The 24,940-nt window shown below is 35.4% G+C and overlaps 1 protein-coding gene across 3 annotated transcripts in view; it reads left to right on the top strand.

The window, feature by feature from the left end:
* Positions 1-24,940, top strand: part of LOC149562491 (uncharacterized) — a 206,540-nt gene that overhangs the window by 71,336 nt on the left and 110,264 nt on the right. The gene's annotated exons all lie outside the window — the stretch shown is intronic.

Genomic DNA, 24,940 nt, shown 5'->3' with positions numbered 1-24,940 from the left:
TCAACTAATTAATAGTAAATCTTAAAATGCAACAAAATGATAGATAGGAGGGTAATTTGAATTAATTCCAATTGGGGTAGTGAGTCATTTGTTGACTAGGTGTTCTAGGTGGTAAGTGACATTCTGATTGCCAAGATTTGTGGGGTTGAAGTCAGTTTGAAGTTGTCAGGTGGAGACTCCTTATGTGATTTGATAGTGGTGGCAATTTCTTTTCGTCATGTGTCCCAGATGTTGTTTTAGACTGTGAGTCTTGACTAATGACTTTTAAGTCATTTTAGGAGAGATTTTTGGAGGATTTGGAGTTCTCTTTGAGTTGTCATCATGGAGACTTTGTGGAGGAAGAGCTTGAGATTAATCGAAACACTTTTTTGGAGTTTCTAGAGTCCTTTTTGGGAGTACTTTTCTCTGATATCCGAGCTAGAGTCCCTATTTTTGAGGGAAAATACCTCTCATTTTGACTGAGAAAGGGTGGAGTTTTTGGGAGCAGATTGATGCATATGTCACAATTTTTGTCCTTGGTATTATTTCTACATTTTTTGGTTTGTTAATGTGATGATCTATTGTTATTTTGGCCTTTGAGCATAGTACGATTTCTTGGACTCATTTTTTGGAGAGATATCTGGTTGTATACTTGGTGATTTATGCTACTAGATTGTGTTTTGTTCATGAACTTTTTCGTAATGTCTCATTTCTGCATCTTCCATGTTTAATATCTGTTATCCATAGGTCATGAGCTGTGCTATTAGGTGATATATTTGAATGTGATTAATTTCCTTTCATAACATTCATTTAGAGCCTTATCTTGAAATACTTATATGCATAACAAGTTCTTCGGAATGTGTTTGTTGTTCATCTGTTAAGATTGTTCATTGTGTTGAGATAAAACATTGGTCTACATTTCATAGTTGGTGTATCACCTTGATTTTATGCATTTTGTTCAAAGTTTTTCCATTAAAAGTTCATTCTTCTTCCCATTTTGATCAAGTTTACAGTTTTCATTAGGATAGGTGAATATCAAATCAATATCATAGAGGAGCCGACCTAGAACCCAAAGGTTCAATCAGGGCATAGGATACCCACAACCTCTGGTTGATCCCATGTTACTCCAAAATTGCTAAATTTTTAGGACCATTGGCAGTTTGGGCGCAAATTTTGGAGTTAATAGTTTTGGCACGCTCGGTGGGACACGTACCTTAAGTTTCAAAAAAGATATTACTGCTGTTTTAATATGCAAACAACAAGGTCTAAATTTTTTTGCTGAAGGTATTTTAACTTGGATATTTGGTGACTGTGGTTTATAAAAGTTCCAGATCAGTGTTGTTCATGAGAAAAGTACAGAGCGGGAGCTCCAAAACTTTTGAATATAAGCAGTTGGAGATGCCAAAAAGGCTTGAAAGGACTCTTTTCAGAACAAAACCAGCCAAGAGGACTCAGCGGTCAGCACCTAATATTCGAGTTTATCAAAGAAGAGATCGCAGAAGTGAAACTAAGATCAGATACTTAACAAGTCCAACTTTTAGAACTGAGCCATTTGAATTTGAGGTTTCCGCTGTTTTCACCGATACAAGTTCAAGTTCTACAGCGAATTTGTTTTCAACCCTTGTTGTAGTTCCAGTACAACAGCGGAAAGTTCATATTCAGCCACCACCAATGGTAGTCCCAAGGAGGTTTGCATTTGTACCCTTTAATCAGGGGAGCCCGCTGAATCTTGCACAACACCATAATAGTCCTTTGGCAGCCCTTAAAGGATTACCTGATTTCATAGGAGAAGGCCAAACCAAAAGCTTTTGAACATATTAGAGACGTGGCATCACTTTGTTTCATCATGTTACAGAGGACATAACAGTCAAATTATTACCAACTTCAGTCAAAGGAAAAGTACTCGAGTGGTTCATAAGTTTGCTTGTAGCTTCAATCAACACATGGGATGAACTTAGTGATGCCTTCACTACATTTTTTGAAGACAAATCTAAACATTTGTCACTTGCAGAGCAACTAACAACAATCAAAAGGGCTCCACAAGAACAAATGACAGATTTCAACAAATGTGGAATAGAATACTAGTTGTTGTAAGGTCAAGTGCTAATCATGCCTTTTTGTACTATTTGAAAATTTTGAACAACAATATATCTGTCCTGATTCAATCCATGGGACGTACTTCATTACCTCTAGTGTTTTCTATTGCAGTAAGGGCAGAAAATAGCCTCATACAGGTGGGTAAAATTGCTCCTAGGCCTCCTAGGGCTATTTTTCTAAATACACAACCTGATATGCCTTTGCAAATTCCACCTTCCAATGCTCTACCACCTGTTTCCAGCTAAGAAATCATAGTTGTAGGACCTTATTTGGAGCTGCAGGAGATAAAAAACAACTAGCAAAAGATTGAAAGTTTGATGCAAACTTTTGGAAATGAATTGGTTAATTTCAAGAAGCAGCTGTTCCATCCTAGACAGCCATCAGGCCCAAAATTCCGTTGCAAATCAAGGATATCAGCAGCAAAATCAAGGTCAGGCCCAAAAGAGGCAAAATTATCAAGGTTATAATGTCGCAAATAGACAAAATGTAAGTCAGAGGCCATATAGACTTTATAATCTATTGCCTCTCAATGTTGCCAATCCTATAAAGGATATTATGCCCACGCAAAACAACTTGGCTGCAAACTATGAATGGTGTCACCCATGTAACCATCCCCACAATCAAGCTACTTGTTCCAATGGGGTTATAAATTAGTCTTTGATGGTTCAAAACGCTTCAGGTAGTCAGCAAATACCTGAGATTGAACATGAGTAGCAACAAGATATGTCTCTTGTTGATGCTACTTTTCTAAATTGGCATGATGAAGAGGTTTGTGCTGTGAATGGAAATGATCCTCAAGTTGTTGTTTATATCAGATCTAAGAAAAGAGCACTTGTTAATGAAAATGCCAATAAGGATAGGAACACAACAGTTGTTAGATCATCCGTGCCTAATGACCAACAAGTTCCACAAAAGAATCTTCCAAATACCAACAAAGAGCAACAACAACAAGTACAACCCCCTGTTGCAAAGTTTTAGCCTAAAGTACATGCAACTGTGTCATTCAATATTGTTGAAAATATGAAGAAAATAAACATTACAATGTCAATTTGGGATTCCTTGGCCATACTAGGTAAAACTGATTTGTTGAAGAAAACTTTTTCTGAAGAAGCTATTCCTAAACAAGCTACTCATGATCCTCGCAAGGCCATGTTGATAAATCAACTTGTTGCTCCTGATGGCAGCAGTAAGAAGGGGACCAAAGTTCAAGGTAAAGTCATAAAACCTCCTCCTTGTTATGCTCCATTGAACATAGGGGATAAGCTAGTTCACAATTGCATGGTAGACAATGGGGCCACTAGTTCAGTCATGCCTAAAAAGATTGCTGATCAGTTAGGGATAAAAAATGAGACTTCAGAGAAGGGGGTAGTGCAGTTAGATGGCACATTAGTTAATACTGTAGGGTTTGTAAAGGATGCCAATTTAACTTTCCATACATGCCCTAATTTTTCTATTGCCCAAGATATTTATGTCATAGATTTGCCACCATATTTTGTGCTTTTATTATCATGAGATTTTACAGCAAAAATAGGTGGGTATTTATCTAGTGATTTGTAATAACCCTCAGCCGGTTATAGTTCAACAATTAGCTTTAACACATTTATTTCCTTATCAAATCAGAAGTTTGACATTTTGTCAAACAGTCGGCAAAGAACTCTCTAGCCATGAGATTGAAAAACAAATTTTTTTAATGTTCTTTGAAATTTTGGATATGAAGAGAATGAAGAATTACAACAGCAGTATAATAGTAACAACTTTATTATTCTAATTTCAAATTGATTAAGATAATAATAATGACACTTAAGTTACTGCTTTTCAGATTAATTAATTCACTGAAATATATATGAAATGCTACTAGTTTTATCAAATACCAAATTGGAACCTGATATAATTTGTTTCATCCAATATTGGTGATGTAAGCCACTTCTTGATAACGATGCTGCAAGAAATAATGCCCGAATACATGCAATCACTGGACGCGACCCTTGGATAATGCCAGTTGGCTGCCTTATTGCTGAATATAACCCAATACACCTAAAACACAGGCCGTTAATGGAATGCAATGGTCTCTACAATGCAATCGCAGGCCTAAATATAAATCGCAGCTCAGAAATGTATAGACACAGTCCTCTTCCAATACTCACACAACCACTTGGCATCTATAATAATGGTGTTGCTGCCTAAAACATTGAATCGGCAGCCTGTAGCATAGAAATCGTGGCCTCTAGCAATTAAATTCACAATCATGAACACTAAATAACTTCTCAATGATTATTTTCAAAAATTTGATCTCCAAGGTACAGTAAATATAGTAGGAGAATCAGACAATTGTATACTTCAGCACAATTGCCTATGACAACTTGAAACCCAAATATCAGATATTCTTAGAAATTCATAAACCCTTATACTTCAACAAGGGCACAAAGCAAGAAAATCAAGAAAGCCACAAAGGCAACAAAAACAAAGATATAAACAATAATCAGATGCTTTACTCATCAAACGGTCTCATATTTATAATCTCCGAATGGCACAAAGTTTCCCAAATGGACTTCACTTAAGAAGTTGCCCACACACATCATTAAAATATAATTGTCATTATAATCTAATTTATTAATTGCTTTTGGCTCCAAAAATGACCTTTTCCACCATAAATTAATATTCAAACACGTAAGGCCACTATTTCTTGTTCCCACGATTTAAAACTTTTTGTCCTGATTTGAATGAGCTATGATACTAAGGTGACCAACAAACAACAACAACAAAAATAGCAACCTCCATGTATTTAGATGATTAATAATAATAATTTACCCATCTTGCGAAAATAGTTGAAGAAGCATGAAAATGGAAAATGATCCTAATGATGAAAGATGATGAATGAACTTGACGGGGTGACTTACTATAAATAGATGCTCCCTCCAAGATTCTTGGAGCTCAAACAGGAAGCCCGAAATAAAAATTGAGAGCTCACCCAACTCCTCTAACTCAACTGAGCTCATCTGAACCAATAGATTGACTTACTATAAATAGTAAGTCCCTCAAGCGGAGCCAAAATACACCATAGGTTGTTGGAAAGCCTATAACCACAATTGAGACCCTCAAATCCCATTGTTAGCTCACAAGGGTCGCAATGGTGAACTGACTTGGCCAACTACAGGAACCGGCTAAAAATGGGGACATTGCAGTCCTCCCTCCCTAAGATTGCTTTTCCCCAAGCAATCCTGGAGCAAAATGAACATCACAGTGCACTTGGATCCCATAGGTAGAATTGCATACTATCCTTGTTGTGTACAAGCAACTCCTATAGCATCAACACCCAAATAACGAGCATCAACATCAGAATCATTTGAAAACTGACCCTAGGCACTAATGAAGGCAACAACAGATCAGAACTCAACCGAACTGAAATACCAACTCTATCCACACTTGAATCCCCATCAAACTGACACTCATACCCAATTGCACTATGGAGATGGTAACAACCATAGAAACCTGAAACACTGATATCATTTCCAACCTTTGCTAAACTATTCAGGGTATGTAGATACTGCAAGCGGTCTAACTTGCAGCTGTCAATCCGATCTACAAAAGATGGTGCTAACCCATCCCATAATGGATGGTATGAAATTGGAGCCAACCTACATCGATGTGAAACCAAATCCTCTACCTGTGGGTCAAAAGAAAAATGATGAGCACACCTCACAGTGTAATGCCGATAAAAACTCCCAATCTCTGTCAAGGGCTCATCAATATCAGTTTGCTAATCAGAAGGTGGCTTCAATCTTTGACTTTGAACTACTGGTTGGGTAGGATCTTGGGCAATCCTCTTAGCAAACCCAACCTTGAAATCCCTATGGGGAAGCATAGTGGACAGTCTCTACAATCTTTCCCACCAACCTCTGAATGGCATGAGAGCCTTGGATGAGAGTACCCTTAGACACTCTGTATGAATCCTCCCGCATCCAAACTCTCCAAAAGATACTCCATGAAAGACTCTATGCAGTAGAAATTATAGGTGGAAGCATCAACCTGCTCTCCTGCGACCCATAATTGATCCTTCTGAAAATGTAGCCCCGGCAACTATCCAATGTTACCAGCTATATGAAATGAAGAAATAGATCCGCTTCCAACAGAAGGAAGCAAATCACCATGAGAGCTCGTCTCCACTGATGCTCTCACCTCCTTTGTACCTATTGCACCCATATGTTGGACAAATGTGTTGGCCACATTATCATGTCTATCATTCCCAACCGTAGAAGCAAACTTGCCACCAACCACAATATGCAACTGAATTGGATCTGGGGTTAGTGTGGTCCGAACTTCCTCCAACTCCATGGTCACCTCATCTAATTGTGATTGTGACTCTTGAAGAGCCAAGTCAGTACACTGAAGAGAATCCACAGTCACCTCAAGCTCTTGGGTGAGCGTAACCACCTTCTCTTGATCTAACAATGTCTCATAATAGGTGCTACCCCACTCCAAAAGGTAATCTATGTCAGCAACTAGCTACGAATAGTTATGCTTAAAGATCCTAACAGCCTCTCGAAGCGCGTGAACCTCTGGTAGAGAAAGAGTACTATCACCATGCTCATTAGACATAAGAGCACTCCAACCAGATGTAGCCAATATTTGACAGATTGCATCATAATATTCGAAAGCTGAAGAGATATCACTTTCACTCACCTTTAACTAACTGCTCACATGATGCCTTTGTAACTCTTGCCTCCTATTGAAGCTCTTTGTCTCACTTATTGCACTGTGATAGGAAACCGAATCAGAACTAGCCAACACAAGATCACTCACTGCATGTGTGCTATCGACCTCTCACAACTTTGCATCCGAGATACAACTACTATGTACCTCAATCAACTTCTCATATGAAGAAATGGAAATCCACGCAATATCAATATCCCCGCACGTCTTAGCTTCCACCTCAAAAGATAGATCCTGTAAACACTGATCTTAGGATTCACCCAAAACCTCCTTGGAGTCATTAGTTAATACCTAGCAAGGGATATTATACCCGGTGCAATTCATAGCATCATCAAATTTATCATTAGATGTGTCCATACTATTTGCATCCACATCTCCTAATAAAGACTCAACTATTGACACTTGACTCTGTACACATGACTCAACGTCAACCTGTGAATCAATAATGCTAGAGTATGAACCCACTTCTACTGACTTTGTTGTATCACCCAAATCACCAACATTAAAGTTGGGTGACTCCATACATGCATCGGACCCACTTGAGGAAGCAATTGCTCTCTACACTGGAGCAACACTATGACAACTCATACAATTTTCCAATAATAATCCCCTCGAGAGAGTGTGAAGTATCACTAGTAACAACGACATCAACTGTCTCTACACTGACTGTAGCAACAGCTCTGGGAGCCCCAACTTGCTGATTCTCAGTGCCACTATCCTCCACTGCGATTGACACAACCATGTCCTTGTGAAATAAGTCTATCATCAATACTATGGATAGGACTGGCAACTGGCGTACTAAAATTAGGTACATCTGCATCATGGACACCTGTCAGAGAAAACTCAAGCCTCCTTCTCGCCAACCTTCTAAAGGCAGAAACCATGTACGTCGTGGCTCTCTCAACTGTCTCTAGATTTGACAAGCCCTTTGCCAAGCTTTGCTGATGAAGCTTAAGTTTCTCCATACTCTCCCTCAAGGCATTTAATTTCTTGCTATCTTCGTCACTACTCCGCCAGCTCCCAGAACTACTAGGCCTCTAGTATCTGTCCATATGTTACATCCCAATTTTTGACCTAATTTAAAATGTAGCCGTTGAGGTTCACATGAAGTTAGTTGGTAGTTTAATTCGTTATAATCCTGTGAAATGGTAAGATGGTTAGTCGTTATAATTTCGAAGTGAGGATAATAAGTTAGTTAATCATTTATCACGAGTTCATGGAATTGAGAAGATGGTTAACTGTTATGATTATTTATGATTAAATAATTTATTATGATAATATAATTTAATTACGGGGAACTTCCTTGCAGGAAACATGCCGAAGGGGGGAAACATTGTCAGAAAGGAATTAGGCACAAGAGCATCGCTATCACTGCGCAAATGGGTTGAGGACATAGCGATTTGAAAACATGATACATCTGTGGGACCCACATGAGCTATTAAGGAAACAATATAATAAAAACATAAAATAATTTAAATTAAAATATAATGCATACCTTTAGAGATTTAATGAATTTCCTTATTTTATCATTATAATAAACACTTAAATACGAACACATAAATATAAAAATGAAATGGCACTAATAAATTATAATAATATAATTTAATGATGTCACCTCACCAATATACTTATGTGAACGTATATAAGAATGTATTATAATAATAAAATAAAGTTGATAACTCTTCAACTCCTTATTTCTTTTCCTCTTTATTTTCTCTTCTTTTCAAATTGAATTAATGATTGGAATTCGAATGGACTTCTTGAAACTGATGGTAGCCAAGAAGTCACGGTTAGACCTTTTAAATGGAAGCCAAGAGAGGAGTCAGGGGAAATTACCATTCCTTATGTTTTCCATAATTTGTATTTCTTTATGTAGTGTTGTTTCCAAACTCTTTAAAAACCCGACTTCTTCTCAGTATCTCAATACGTCTGCAATGTCTTAGGGAGAGTAGACTTCCAAACAGATGCCCAGATCTCAAATTTCTTTATCATTGCATACCCATATCAAGCCTTGTCAAACGACATTAACTTTTGATCCTTGCTGTACATTAATTCCGGCTAATGATCTGAGATCAAACGTTTTGCAAGTAACATTTCAACGCTATAAGAGAGGACCAGACAAAGTTCGAATCCTTCAATACAGTATCAAATACGTAACAGGTTATGAGTTTATCTTTCCAAGTTTTTAAATGCAATTCTATAGCAGTCGGCTAGTATCAGAACTTTCTCTCGTGTCTATGTTCATGTTTCTTAAACTTGCTGAATGAACCTTGAAGATTATGGAGAACTTCTTCTTAATACCTTTACATCCAGTTGAGTAGTATTCTATAAAGAAAGTTTCTGAATACAATATGAATTTGTATGATTATTGCTGTTCTCATTCTCTAAGTAAATGATCGATTGTAGTCGGATACTCATTGCTAGGGTTGATTGAAATACAATATAAGTATTTGTAAATCATTCTTCTTCTTTCTCTGATTGCTGTATCTTATTGTCAGAACTGAGAATAATGCAAAATATGTTATCATATTCATGACTCCTTCCTGATTTGAATGTCAGACTGTAGCCGGCTATGTATTGTAGATTGTAATTAAGTCACAAACCATGTTGTTGGCCTCTTAAAATACATAGAGCTCATCTACAAGATTAAACAAATTTCCAAATGGTAGTTGTTGATACTTAAATGATTGTATGAACCCTTTTTTCAATAACCATGCTAACATAATTTTCAAATAAGATCAAAATACTTATAGATTCTCTAACATCGAGAAATTCACCAGCAAAGAAGCCATTGAAATGGTGAAGAGGTGGAGTTAATCTGCAAGAACCAAGAATGTAATCAGATATGAATAACTATGTAATGAAAACACATAATAGCTCATGCATGATTCTGTTATTGTAATCTCTGCTATCAAGTTGAAGGGTATGGTTAGATACCAGGTTGCTCAGCTGATGACAGATGCTCCAAGTCCAATTCGGGGTAGGGAGGGCCTTTCTTGTTAGAGATTGTATAGGGATAAAGTCGAGGTCCGAGGTTGGGTGGTAAAGCCCCTGACAATGTTTCACCTCTTCCCAAGTTGTCTGATGAACAACAGACGAAGATAAGCTATACATTCATTTGTTATTAGAAACAGGTAATATCACTTTTATTTAGGAGGTAAGATTATATTGAAGTTATTTCATTGTTACTGTTATTTTACACCTAGATGCAAGAAATAGATTTATGGATTGTTTATAACAAATATAAGTATATTTTCTAATTTTGAGTTACTGTCACAGTTAAGTAATCGAAAGGAAAGGAATCTGAAGCCTTAATTGATTGAGTGATTGTGGGAATCCTAAATGATACAGCGGTATCAAAAGCCCTAATTGAATCCATGGTAGCAGAAGCCCTATTCGAATCAGTGGTATTGGAAGCCCTATTTGAATCAGTGGTAGTGGAAGCCCTAATTGAATCCGTGGTAGCGGAAACCCTAAGTGATATAGTGGAATCAGAAGCCCAAAATGAACTGATGGTAAATGATGCCCTAATTGATACAATGGTTTATGATACCCTAATTTTAAATATAGTGGTATTTAATTGTAATCATCATTTGATTTTGAGATAGTGGTTTTTAGATAATGGTCGTCATATGAAATTGTTATAGTGTATTTGTGGGCTAACTCGGGTGGTTGCAAAAGCATCCCTAGCTGATTTCGATCTCAGTTTTCCAAGGTATGTGGTTTTCAATTTCTGTAGTAATTTCATTTGACGGCATTTCAAGTTTTTAATTAAGAAATTTTGTCTAACTGATTTTAATAGTAAATCTTATTCACATGAACATGAATGATATAACTGTCTTCCTATGAAATGAAGTAATAACTGTATTCTTTGAGTATGTTAGATGTTAATTTAGACTCGGAAAAACTGGATGTTACACCATAGCTGGATACAACTAGAGTGCTGGTCATTCCGCAAACAACAATAGATCTGAAATAAAAAATATTTTCCTACCTTACTAGATGGCAGGAAACAACTCTGATACCACTGTAATAACCCTCAGCTAGTTATAGTTCAACAATTAGCTTTGTCACATTCATTTCCTTATCAAATCAAAAGTTTGACATTTTGTCAAACATTTGGCAAAGAACTCTCTAGCAGTGTGATTGAAAAACAAATATTTTTAATGTTCTTTGAAATTTTGGATATTAAGAGAATGAAGAATTACAACAACAGTTTAATAGTAACAACTTTATTATTTTAATTTCAAATTGATTAAGATAATAACAATGGCCCTTTCAGTTACTCCTTTTCAGATTAATTAATTCACTGAAATATATATGAAATGCTAGTGGTTTTATCAAATACCAAATTGGAACCTGATATAATTTGTTGCATCCAATATTGGTGCTGTAAGCCACTTCTTGATAGTGTTGTTGCAGGAAATAATGCTCGAATACATGCAATGACTAGACGTGACCCTTGGATAGTACTAGTTGGCTGCCTTATTGCTGAACGCAACCCAGTACACCCAAAAAGCAGGTCCTTAATGGAATGCGATGGTCTCTATAATGAATTTGTAGGCCCAAATATAAATTGCAGCTTGGAAATGAATAGACACAGTCCTCTTTTAATACTCAGACAACCACTTGACATCTATAATAATGGTGTTGCTGCCTCAAACATTGAATCGGCAACCTGTACCATAGAAATCGTGGCCTCTAGCAATTAAATTCACAATCTTGAACATTGAATAACTTCTCAATGATTGCCTTTAGAAATTCGATCTCCAAGGCACAGTAACTACAGTAGGAGAATTGGACAATTGCATACTTCAGCACAATTTCCTATGACAACTTGAAACCCAAATATCAAATCTTCTCAGAAATTTAGAAACCCTTATACTTTAGCAAGGGAACAAAGCAAGAAACTTAGGAAAGCCACAAAGGCAACAAAAACAAAGAGATAAAACAATAATCGGATGCTTTACTCGTCAAATGGTCTCATATTTATAATTCCAAATGGCTCAAAGTTTGCCAAATGGACTTCACTTAAGAAGTTTCCCACACACAACATTAAAATTTAATTAAGTGCCATTATAATCTAGTTTATTATTGCTTTTGGCTCCAAAAATGACATTTTCTACCATTTGACATGTAAGGCCATTGTTTCTTGTTCCCACGATTTAAAACTTCTCGTCCCAGTTTCGACAAGCTATGAAACTAAGGTGACCAAAAAACAACACCAACAAAAATAACAACCTTAGCGTATTTAAATGAATAATAATAATTCACCTGTCTTGCGAAAATAGTTGAAGTATTAGAATCAAAGTTTGACAACACCAAAGTGATCCTAATGATGAAAGATGATGAACGAACTTGATGGGGTGACTTACTATAAATAGATGCTCCCTCCAAGATTCTTGGAACTCAAATCAGAAGTCTGAAATAAAAACTGAGAGCATCACCCAACTCCTCTAACTCAACTGAGCTCATCGAAACCAATAGATTGACTTACTATAAATAGTAAGTCCCTCAAACGGAGCCAAAACACATCTTAGGTTGTTGGAAAGGCTATAACCACATCTAAGATCCTCAAATCCCACTGTTAACTCATGAGGTTTGTGATGTTGAACTCACTTGGCCAATTGGAGGAACCTGTTAAAAATGAGGAAATTACATAATGGGTCACACATGTTCCGAATTAGATATGAGACTAAAGTAACCATTAGTTTTGAAGTACTTGCTAAGGATCATATTGAACCTTATATCCCTAGCCCACTTAATGCAAATTGTGTTATTTTTTATCAAGAACATGTTGATTACATAGTTCAAAAGATTTAGATTGAAGACATTCTAGACATTCTTTTAGATGAATGGGTTGTAGAAAACACTCGTGATAGTCAAAACAACAACATTCATGGTGCTGGTTTTGGGACTTGTATGATTTTTGAGCCAAATTTAGTCATGCCAAACCTTTTGAAGGACACAATCAAGTTGCAGAATGACAAAATCAATTATGGAAGATGTATTTCTATGGACCGAGAAGCAAAGATGGAGCAGATGGAGGTGCAATGCTTGTATTAGCACAAGGTGACAAATATTATGTTGCTTTCCGTTTTTCTTTTTCCTGTTCTAACAATGTTGCTGAGTATGAAGGGCTGATTCAAAGGCTAGAATGGGCAAGGAAGGGGCAAATTAAGTGTCTACAAGTTTTTGGTGACAATGAGCTGATTGTAAATCAGGTTCGAGGTCTAATTGCTTGGTGGGTGGATATTTTGCAACTGATAGTTTTGGGTAAAATCCAGTCGCAAAATAGGATGACCAGCCACAGCGTGTGAGATAGAGTTTGTCCTACCTTAAAGGGAATACTCCCCCTTCTCACCGTTCGTTGGATCAACTCAAGGTAAGAAAGAAGTTGAGAGTTTTTGTCAAGCTTGTTACCTATATTCTTTCCTCTTAAATTTTAGGAAAGAATCCACTTACTCGTGGAGCGAGTAATGGGTAGGGTGAAATCTCTAACTACTCTTCTATCTAAAAGTTGAAAATGATGATATCGATAAACCAACACTAACTTAAAGGCTAGTTGAAAGTGTACTGATTTGGCTCCAAGTCCGATCGTAATTCTATAAGATAAGATAAAATTATTAATGTCCAACAAAAGACCACAAAAGGTCTACGGGGTTGAGAGTTTACAACCAGACAATTGATAGTAGCAGGAGAACCAAATGGTGTCCGAGAAAAGCGAACAACAAGAAACAAGAACAGAGAGACTAAGGCAACGACTAAGAGCCTATCCTTGGCAAAAAGAAATAAGTCACAAAAGGATAAGACTGCGAGTAGAGAGGAGCCCTGAACTTTCTCTGAGAACTCTTGGAAGAGTGTTGTTGACGTAAAAAACCGTTGCGGGGTTTGACAGATTTGGAATGACCAATAGAACTGGTAAAACTAGACGGTCTTTTCACACCCCGTAAAGGACATAAGGAAAAGTAAAGATATCTTTAACTATTTTGTGAATCAAGAAGAGATATAAGTTACAGAAAAAGCTTCTAACTATATATCTCCACAATTGCTCCTAGTCAAAGCTCCAGCTCCAATTGCTTCGTAACTCGTTTTATACTCAATTATCAAGAACACAAGATTCAATGAATCAAAGATAACATATGCAAATAACAGCAATCTCACTCAATCAAGGTTAAGTCTTGGTTGCTCCTTTGTATTCACTTTTCTATCAAAATAGTGCTACACAAACAAAGTTCTTGCACAATTTCTCCACAGCTCTCTTTTATACAATAAAAGATGATTTTTACAATGAGGGGGCACTCCTTATGAGGGGGCACTCCTTTATATAGGCACAGGAGTTGAGAAAGAGATGGAGGAAAAAGTGGGAACAACCCAACCAACTTTGACCTAGTGTAACTAAAAGAGAAATTATCGGGTTACATGCAATTGCACATGCAACTGCACATGCAACTTGCATTACATGTAATTACATCTTTTCATGTAATGCATCCTCTTTGATCTACAAACAAAAATAAAAACAAAATAACAATCTTAAAGATTGTTCTTGAGTGACTTGAACTTGATGATAAAACCACGCACTGTAGGAAGATCAAAAATTTTCATTGTCTTCGATATTGCCTCTATCCTTATTGCATTTGCATATGCTGATTGCACAACCTTAGAATTTGCCGACAGAGTATCTAGCAAGTCTTTTGTTGAAGATTTATAAAGGATAAATTTGTTCATCATGTGAGAACCAAAATCTTCAAAATCTAAATCAGCATTGATCTTGATTGTATATTCCGAACTTGCTCTTTCCATTGCAATTAGATTACCATGTTTATCAAGAATCTGACATTCTATTTTCTCTAAGTCACATGTGATCCCTCTTTCTATCATCTAACAATCTCCAAGAGCTATTTGCAACTTTGTAATCAGTTTTCTCAATGTTTTTTCTTTATAAACCATAAGCCCTTGACACTTGAAGAATATGTCACAGGATGAAAGAATGTCACATGAAACCATGGCATCTAAATCAAATTTAGCAATCTCATTCCAGTCATTGAGAATCCCTTTCAAATCATTCGCTTCTTGTGTCAAGGAGGAAATCAAGCCTTGCTCAATTTCATTCATATCTTTGATACACTTAATAATTGTAAATGTTTCTGTAATGGTTTGAACTCCTTTAGAAATGACTTCTCCTATCCAAGACTTGATAGCTTCAATTATCTTTCTTTCCTTAGATGTCTGAGACACAATAACAACACTTTGAGAAGACTGTTGCCGAATGACTTCATTTAAGTGAGTAACCTCCTGTTTGAGTTGATTATTCTTTTCCCATAGTTCATGATTGCTTTTTGATGCATTAGCTAATGCATCTTGCAAACAACTCAAATGTGATTGCTTCCTGATTTCTACCTTAGTGAACTTGTAATCAGAATGGGTAAGTTCTTCAACAGATTTGTCCACCAGTGGCTCAACAACTTCTACAAACTTGGTTTTCTGAAAATCAACTAAGATCCTTGAAACAATCTTTTCCTTTAAGGATTTGGACTTAGTTTTCTTTAGAGGAAGGTTATTTGGAGGTACAACCACTTTCCTTCTCTTCATTGAAATCCTGCTCAACCATGCAAGGAAGATGAAACTTTCATTTGTGGAAGTAGGTACCGTGGATACCATTGGCATTGATCTTGATTTTATCTCTGTTGTGACTGAACAAGATTCAGTCTGTACAGCTGAATTCATAGGTGCATGATGAGAAGATTTTGTCATGAATAGCTCAAAACTTATCAGAGATGTATCAAGTTGAGAAACTTGACCCTTTGTAATAGTTGGAAAATCTTCGAACACACTTCCCAAATGTTCATATCGTTCATTTGTTAAAAAGGGAGGAGCGACTGAAGATATAGGAAGAGCCAATGTATTGAATTCTAAAACTGGAATTGAAGGTGTGAAAACAATAAAAAATGAATTGACATCATCATCTATCTTATCCAAAAAAAGTGCTTCATGCATGGATGGTGTACGAGTTTATGCAAGTCTTGGGGGAGATATGATCATAACTTCTCCTTCTTCATCCTCATCTTCTTCGTCTAATTCTGTCTTTGATTCTTCTTGTGATTCCTCCTCTGACTCCTGAATTGGTTCATTGGTTCAGGGATCTAAGATGATTCAGAACCCTTTCCACCTTTCAATTTGAATTTAAGAGACTTATTCACATCACAAGAAGAAGCTCCATCTTTTCCTTTACTTTCCAGCTATGATTTCCTTCCACGAGGACCAAAACTTCCACAATTCAAACCCAACTTTGGATTAACCTTTTTTAGGCCTTTCCTTTTCAGCCACTTGTTTGTATTTGCTAAAATGGATTGAAATCTATCAAGGATAGATGTACCTTCCTTGTGCTGCCATTGAATGGAAAAATGACACCTTTTATTAAAACTCGCTTGATGATATTCGAGATCAAGACATTGCCATCATCTTCGATTTGAAAATCTGAAGGGATCTCAAGCATGTCAAGATCAATGATTTGCTGCAAAGTTAATTTGCAGTAATCCATCTTCATTATATCCAGTTATGTTCGCAAGTCAATCCAAACATCCTCGATGCGATGAACATGTGTAAAAGCCCTCTTTATTTGAGAATTCATTTCTTGGTAATCAAAGTCAAATTTGGCTCTAAATTTCTTCAAAGTGATCAGCTATAGTTTTGCTTCCATATTTTTTGCTTTATGTACAAAATTGATCAAATAATTCCCAATCACCAAAGGTTTGGCAGAAGAAATACCAAAACCAGGCCTATGCAAAACATGCTAATTAGACTGGACTTTCATGAGTTGCCTGCCTAATTCCATCAAAATAATCTTATCAGTAGCATACCTAGGTAAGGTATATGACTCACCTTTAAAGTATCTAACTCTCAAGTAAGTAAAAGTTGGGAACTAGATAAAGATACAAGCATATTGATTTACCTTCTCCCAAGCCTCATCAGATACCGTTTTGATAGATAAATGTCTATCAAACAAACACTGGAAATGCCCAAAGAAAGCATCTTGAATTCTTCTGTAATGGAACTTACTATTAGCCAGAGTGATTTGATCATAGTAATCCCAAACTAGAATTTGAAGACAATCTCCTTTGGTTGAGAGTCCAGAGAAAGATCCCATGGTAGCAGCAATGTAAACAAGGTAGGAATTCATGTAGAAAGGCACTGAAGTCCCTACATTGAGCAACTGTTGACAGAGTGCAGTGCTAATTAGTTCTCCCCAAAAGATATGTTCTTTATTCTCCATGATTTGGAAGGTGAATTTGTACATCCATGGTTTAAAATCGGTGGAATCTTTAAGACCACAAACCCTGCTGAGAAGAATGATAAGATCCTTGTACTCTTGCTTGAAATTAGACATGGGAACGGTCTTTGGCCACCTCGAGAAGTTGTTTCTCTTGGTATCCAACCAATATTGATTTACATCCTTCTGATAATCTCCCTTTTTTTCATTCCATATTTCCAAAGATGATTCTTTGGTCAGATCTACGCATTCTGCATTGTGCGGTACTTTGAAAATTTGATTGATAACTTCTGGATCAAAACTAACTATAACTTTTTTTGTCAACATCTTTAATTTGTTTTTGACTTTGGGCTAAAATGCTTTGCATATTCAAGAACAAACTCAGGTTCTATGAAAGCTATGGGAAATGTAGAGACCAAGTGGATATGACTTCTCTTGATACGTTTCATTTCATGACCAACAGGAGTTTCTATTCTTTGCAGAAAATCAGTCATGTCCACGTGTTTGATCTTCGTGTCTAACACGTTGTCAAGAATGGATGTGACTTGAGATAGAGTTGCACGGGCCAACTCTTTATCAAATTGGTATTCCAATTTGCCCTTAGATTTCGATGGCGAGGGCATCTCTTGTGCTTGTGCTACAACACAAAAATTCCAATACATAAACACATCATAAGAGGAAATCAACATAAAGGTTGAATCTTGATCAATAACAAAGGCTTGTGTATGGATTAGATACTTTCTAAATCTGGTGAGACAATCTCAAAAAGAGACATCATACATATGTAGTGGATGAAAATGGAAGGTGAAGTGAAAAATTATGAAGGTGAAAATGGAAGGAGATGGATATGTGTGAAGATGGAACACATGAGAATGTGTGCGAATGAAGATTGCTGATTTTCAAAAAGTGACTTAGGTTTTCAAGATGTTATTACATGAAAAATAGATTACATGTAAATGCAACATGTATTGAGGGATGGAAAGTGAGATGACATGCGTATGTGGATGGAGAATGAGCTTAAATGTAAGTGTGAGTAACAGATGAGATGCGAAGTGTGTAATGACATGGGAAGTGGAATAATATGTATTTGCTCATGGAGGCATAAGTGCATATGGAAAGATGGAAATAGAATATAGCTTGAGGTGAAATGAACTTTATAGTCGTCTTTGTGGAAAAGTGAAGTCAAAGTATATAGGAAAACATGCATATGACACTTTTGACTTTTCAAAAAGTGACTTCAAGTAAAAAATGGGTTTTAGAGATGCAATTACATGTAAGACTTTTCACGTAATCATGTTGTGCGAGTGAATGCGGAAAATGAGATGAGTGGAAATGGAAATGGAAAATGAAATTACATGTATGTGCGAATAATGAATGAGATGGAATACATGTAATTGTATTTGACGAATGACATGAAAGTGTTGTGGCATGGAAAGATGGAAATGGAATGTGATGATGCTCTTGCGTGAAACGAAAGGTGGAGTGAAGTGAAACATCACCAAGTTCTTGGGAAAGAACTTGCAACTTCTCCAAAAATGAAGAAAACCCGAAAATAAGCACACAAAATACAAAAACAAACTTCAAAAGAAGAATGTACCTCTAGCAAATGACTCAAACATGTCAACAAGCAAAGCACTTCAATATACAATTTCCAATTTGGACTTTGGGAAAAAATCAAAAACATGAAAATGAACCATTTCATCATTTTCAAAGGAAAAATACACTTTCCATGGTAACAAAATCAACATGTGTAAATCATCAAGCTAAAATATGCATAAAATCAATATGATAAGAGCAAATTAATTAGCAAGAAGGAAAATGTCCACTTACATGATGATTATGTGCCGAAAATGAAGAAGGGAAAAACTTTAATATTGAACAATTCTCCAACAAACTTAGATCTTTTCAAACTTTGCAAGAGAAATCCGCAAGGAGGCAGCAAATGAGGAATTTTTGATGCACAATGCCAAAAACGTGCCCTAGAAATCCCTCAAACTTCCAACGTTTTTAGCAAATGCATGTTAATGGGACATTTTTGGGAAAAAGGGTGTTTCAAATTTGCATGTTTGCAAGTCGTTTTTATCATTTGAATGCAAAAACATGACCCTTGGTGTATTGCAAATAGATAAACATGCCAAAATGCCTCTTTTCCAAGCAAAAACGTGAGCTAAAATGACAAATATTAGGCATTTTTTTGCCAAAACGTGCCCTTGAATGGAGTCAAAAATGACATTTTAAGCATGAAATCTCAATGTTTAATGCTTCGAAACACTTAGATTTGCAAAAACGACCCTATTGGAGAATATTTGAAGAAATTTCATGGAAGAATCCAAGCAAAATCACCAATGCATGAAGTTTTTTCAAAAATAGGTTTTGGAGGATCAAATCCATGTGTTTCAATACAAAATGCACCTTTTGGAGGTGATAGCATGTTTTAATAATGTCATATGAGGCAAAACACACCTTTTAAAGGCCATTACATGTTTTAGAACAATGTAATGGGCTCTTCCAAGGCAAAAACACACCTTTTAGGTGCATATGCATGTTTTAAAAACATGCGTTTTGCCCAAAAAGGGGTTTGGGAAGTGCAATTACATGTCTGTGGTGCAAAACACACTTTTTTGGTGTAAATACATGTTTAAATTACATGCATATGCAACTCAAGGCAAAAACTCACCTTTTTGGTGCATATGCATATAACACATGTAGCTCAACTTTTTGATGTCATTGCACATTTCAAGTCAGTTTACATGCAATAGCATTAAAAAGGTCCACTTTAAGGGATTTTACATGTAATGATATGACAAAGATCCACTTGAAGTGATATTTACATGTATTGATATAAAAAAGGTCCACTTTAAGTGATTTTTGCATACTTAAGTGATTTTTATAAGCACATCTATTTAATTTTAATAAAATATTTTTTAAATGGGATATAAATTATATTTACATTATCATATTAACAATATAATGCGTAGATATAATTTAATAAGTAATATTTACTAGAGCATTTGATTTAAATGTCAAAAATTAAATTGAACAATATAGTTAATATAGTCAAATGAAAAATCAAAAAGTAAACTCAAGTTAAAAATATAACATAAAGTGTGCTATAGTTACTTTAAGTGAAAATTTAAATGATTAAGTAACTTAAAGACATAACATAAAGTGAATTTAAGTTATATTTTTAAAAAAGTGAATGTCAAATTAAAAATATAACATGATATTTTTAATTCATGCAGTTGTATAAAAAAAGTCCACTTTTTGGGTACTCATATGGTCATATCTTTTGATTGACAACTTTGATTAAGCCCGAAGATAGAGCAAATTGAAGGGGAAATCAAAAGCAATGATTTGAGCAAAACCGAAGGACTAAAGACCAAGAAACACACACTCAAAAATAAAAGAAAGGATGATTAAGGCCTCAAAAATCAAGCATAGGCTTGACAAATAGAAAAAAGAAAAAGACTTGACGAAAGCCTTTCGTAAAAGAGTTTGCTACATGAATTGGATTTGATTGATCGATCAACATTAACCAATTGAATAACAAATTTAACTTGGAGAAATGTGAAATTAGTTTGAAAAAGTTTCGTATTGTTACCTACATTTTGTCACCACAAAATGTAGGACAACATTGCTGTTAAAAATGATTCCTTAAAGTTGTATAAAAATAGAGTTTGGGACATCATAGAGGAATTTAATGCTTTTAACTTGATATCCATACCTAGGAGCAAAATCAGCATATTGATAGACTTGCAACTGTTGGTGTATAGTTTAACATTGCTGAAAATGTGACTAAATTAAATGTGCAGAATCTTGTAAAAGTAGTTGTCAAACCTGCAATCCCTGATAACAACATGAATCAAAAGCTTTTTGATAGTGATGAGCAAATTTTAAATTTTTGTTAGAAGATGCATTTTTAGTTTCTAATCAAGATAAGATTGATCAAAGGTATGGTGATCAGGTCATACAACTGAAATCAAACAAACTGCCTAAAGGATTGGTCACTTTGGAGACCATTTTCAGTCTCGATGACCAAGTTAAATGGGATAAAAACCAACATACTTGTCAAAGAAGAACACTATGAGGAGCTAGAGATTTTGAAGGTAAACTCCTCAAGGTTGGTAAGATTAATTCCTAGTAAGAAAGACAATCTTTTGTTGAGTTGTTTCAAGAATTTAATTATGTTTTTGCATGGGGTTATCTGATTTAAAAGGCTTTGACCCCAAGTTGATCCAACAAACAGTAGAGCTTGACCCTAATGCCAAACCTATAAGACAAAAACAAAGACTTATAAATCCTAAGTTAGAACCCTTGATGCTGAAAGAGTTGACTAAGCTTATAGAGGGTGGGATTGTCTTTTCTGTAAAAATCACTTATTGGGTTTCTAACCTAGTTCTTGTAAGAAAGAAGAATGGGGAAATACAAATATGTGTTGATTTTAGGGACTTGAATAGAGCTTCATTGAAGGACTGACATCCTTTGCCCTCCATGGAACAAATTTTTCAATATGTTTCAAGATCTGAAAGGTTTTCTTTGCTGGATGGATATTTTGGTTAAAATCAGATTTTAGTGAAGGATGAAGACCAGTTCAAAACTGCCTTCACTACAAAATGGGGTAATATGGTGTAGAGGAAAATGGCTTTTGGATTATCTAATGCTGGGGCTACATTCTAGAAAGCTATGGATATGGCTTTGGAAATCTGATGTATAAAATTGTGGTAGTGTATTTAGATGACTTTACAATTTTCAGCAAAGAAGATGTTGATCATATTTTTCGTCTTAGGCAGGTGTTGGAAAGATGCAAAGAATTCAAGATTTCTCTTGACACAAAGAAGTTTGTTTTTGCTGTTCATGAAGGTATGCTTCTTGGATATATTGTTTCAAAGTATGGTACTACAATAGATCCTAAAAGAGTTCAAGCAATTATGGAACTTCCATTGCCTAGCCATAAGAAAGGTTTGCAAAGTTTTATTTGTAGAATATCAATAAACTTTGGAAGACACTTTATTTCTGATATTGCAAGTTTTTAAAAGCCATTAACTGCTATGTTGAAAAGAACGTTGTTTTTTGTTGGAGTAAAGAAGCTAAACGAAGTTTTGAGGCAATAACAGAAGCATTAGCTGCTGCCCCTGCACTAGTAAATCTAGATTTCTCCAAAGATTTTATTCTATATGCATATGGTGGATTTGATACTATTTCTGCAATGGCTGCACAGAAAAATGTTGAAGGTTTTGAGCAACCTTTCGCTTTTTAAAGTAAAGTTTTGGAAGAATATGAACAAAGCTACAATTTTGTAGAAAAAACATGTACTTGTAATTAAAAGCCTTAAAAAATTTAAACATTTGGTTTCTAACAATAGGATATAGTTGATGGTTGCTCATCCTAGTGTGAAGGAATTTCTACTAAGAAGGGATTTGAATGAAAAGCGCGTAGGCTGGATTACTTGAGTTATGGAGTACAATGTAGACATACATGTCACCAAACTTTTTAGAGGTAAGGGTTTATGTGAGAAGATCGCTGATGAGATCATTCAGGAAGAAAAAAATAGTCAAGAGACATTGCTGGTTAATGATGTTGAAGCAATAACATTGGTAATTAGTTTTAGTAAATAATCTCGTACATGGTAGTAGATTGCCATATCTGGCGGGTAATCACTTCCGTACTTTGCAAGTAAACACCTCTATACTTTTTATAGAACCACTTCCATATAAGGTATAGAACCACTTTCATATATGTCATAGGACTACTTCCACACCACAAAATGCAGGTAACAGTACGAAACATTTTCAAACTAGTTTCGCATTTCTGTGAGTTGAATTTGTTCCTCAATTGGTTAATGTTAATCAATCAATCAAATCCAATTCACGTAACGAATTCTTTTACTGAAGCCTTTCGTCAAGCCTTTTTTGTTTTTCTGTTTGTCAAGCCTATGCTTGATTTTTGAAGCCTTTATTGTCCTTTCATTCGTTTTTGAGTGTGCGCTTCTTGGTTTTTAGGCCTTTGGTTTTGCTCAAATCATTGCTTTTTGGTTTTCTCTTCGATTTGATCTATCTTAGGGCTTAATCCGAGTTGGCAATCAAAAGATAATGGCCATTTTAGTGCGCAAAAAGTGGACCTTTTTGATGCAACTGCATGAATTAAAAGTATCATATTATATTTTTAATTTGACATTCACTTTTTAAAAAATATAACTTAAATTCACTTTATGTTATGTTTTAAAGTTACTTTATCATTTAAATTTTCACTCAAAGTAACTATAGTACATTTTATGTTATATTTTAAAATTGAGTGTACTTTTTGATTTTTCACTTAAGTGACTATATTAACTATATAGTTCAATTTAATTTTTGACATTTAAATCAAATGCTCTAGTAAATATTACTCATTAAATGATATTTATACATTATATTGTTAATTTGATAATGTAAATATAATTTATGTCCAATTTAAGTAATATTTTATTAAAATTAAATTGATATGTGCTTATAAAAATCACTTAAATGTGTAAAATCACTTAAAGTGGACTTTTTTGATGCCATTGCATGTAAACTCACTTAAAATGTGCAATGACATTAAAAGGTTGAGCTACATGTGTTATATGCATATGCATCTCAAAGGTGAGCTTTTGCCTTGAGTTGCATATGCATGTAACTTAAACATGTCTTTACACCAAAAAGGTGCATTTTTGCCTTAGGAGAGCCCGTTACATGTTTTTAAAACATCTAATGGCCTCTAAAAGGTACATTTTGCTTCATATTGCATTTTTAAAACATGCTATCACCTCCAAAAGGTGCATTTTGCATTGAACACATGCATTTGATCTTCCAAAACCCATTTTTGAAAAAACTTCATGCATTTGGCCCCCAAGAACACGTTTTTGGTGATTTTGTTTGTATTCTTCCATGAAATCTGAACAATACTCTTTTAATGTCGCTCCTTTTTTGCTTGGAATGAAATCTGCTTTATGCTTTATTGGTGAAAGGATCAGCACCTTTCATTAGAAGTGAGTCACCACTTTTCATAGTTGTCCTCTGAGAATAATATACTGTTCTGCAAATTGCTTTTCCTTTGATGTCCTCTTCAAATGAAACATTCTCCTCTTTTTATCTTCCAATGTGGGGGAGAGTTATACCTCTTCATCATGGCTGCCCTTCAAAAGAGTCACAACCCTTCATATTACCATCTTTTTGAAGAGTCACAAACCTTCATAACTTTTTCCCTTTGAAGGAGTCACTTCCTTATTTTCTCCCCATTTCATTTTTCATTGCTATTAATTCCTCATTGTTTCACACCTTCCCTTTTCTCTTTAGCAGATTTACAAATTTGTAATCTCTAGCAGACTAGGGTGGATATTTTCCCCATCAAAACTGCAATTGCTCTTTCAGTTCTCAAGCCTGTAGCTTGGACAATCAAATTCCAAAACATTCGACAAGCATGCCTTTGCCACAACCCCATAACCTCCATGAAACATCTAAAATGTTAGGCTGACCAGACAGATTTATTTAGTAAGTGACTTATTTTATTATTTTATTCTTTTCACTTTATTTTCTAATTAAATTATTTATTAAAAGTCATCCTTGAGAAATAAAATTATTTTTTGGATAACTTTATTAATTGAACAAAGTCACTTTTTAAAATTTGGGGACATTACATCCTAATCCCATTCTAGGATTTCTTGTTGTCATTGCCATTTGTTTCTGCAGGAGCCAACAATAACTCTAGATAGGAGGACATTCAAAACTGAGAGTCACCTTGGTTTCGTCCTAAATTATCATGGGAATGTGTGAATCCACTGTCACCACATTTGGGAGAGCTTTCAAAGATAACCTATGGTCCTTCTTATGACTGCTAAATTTGTACTTTTGACCAATTCCATTCCCT

The sequence above is a fragment of the Cupressus sempervirens genome, chromosome 4 (genome assembly GCF_028749045.1).
Source record: "Cupressus sempervirens isolate cs-2001-9-10 chromosome 4, ASM2874904v1, whole genome shotgun sequence".
Lineage (NCBI taxonomy): Eukaryota > Viridiplantae > Streptophyta > Pinopsida > Cupressales > Cupressaceae > Cupressus > Cupressus sempervirens.
The sequence above is the reverse complement of the archived record's forward strand: the minus strand, read 5'-3'. Positions and strand labels throughout refer to the sequence as shown.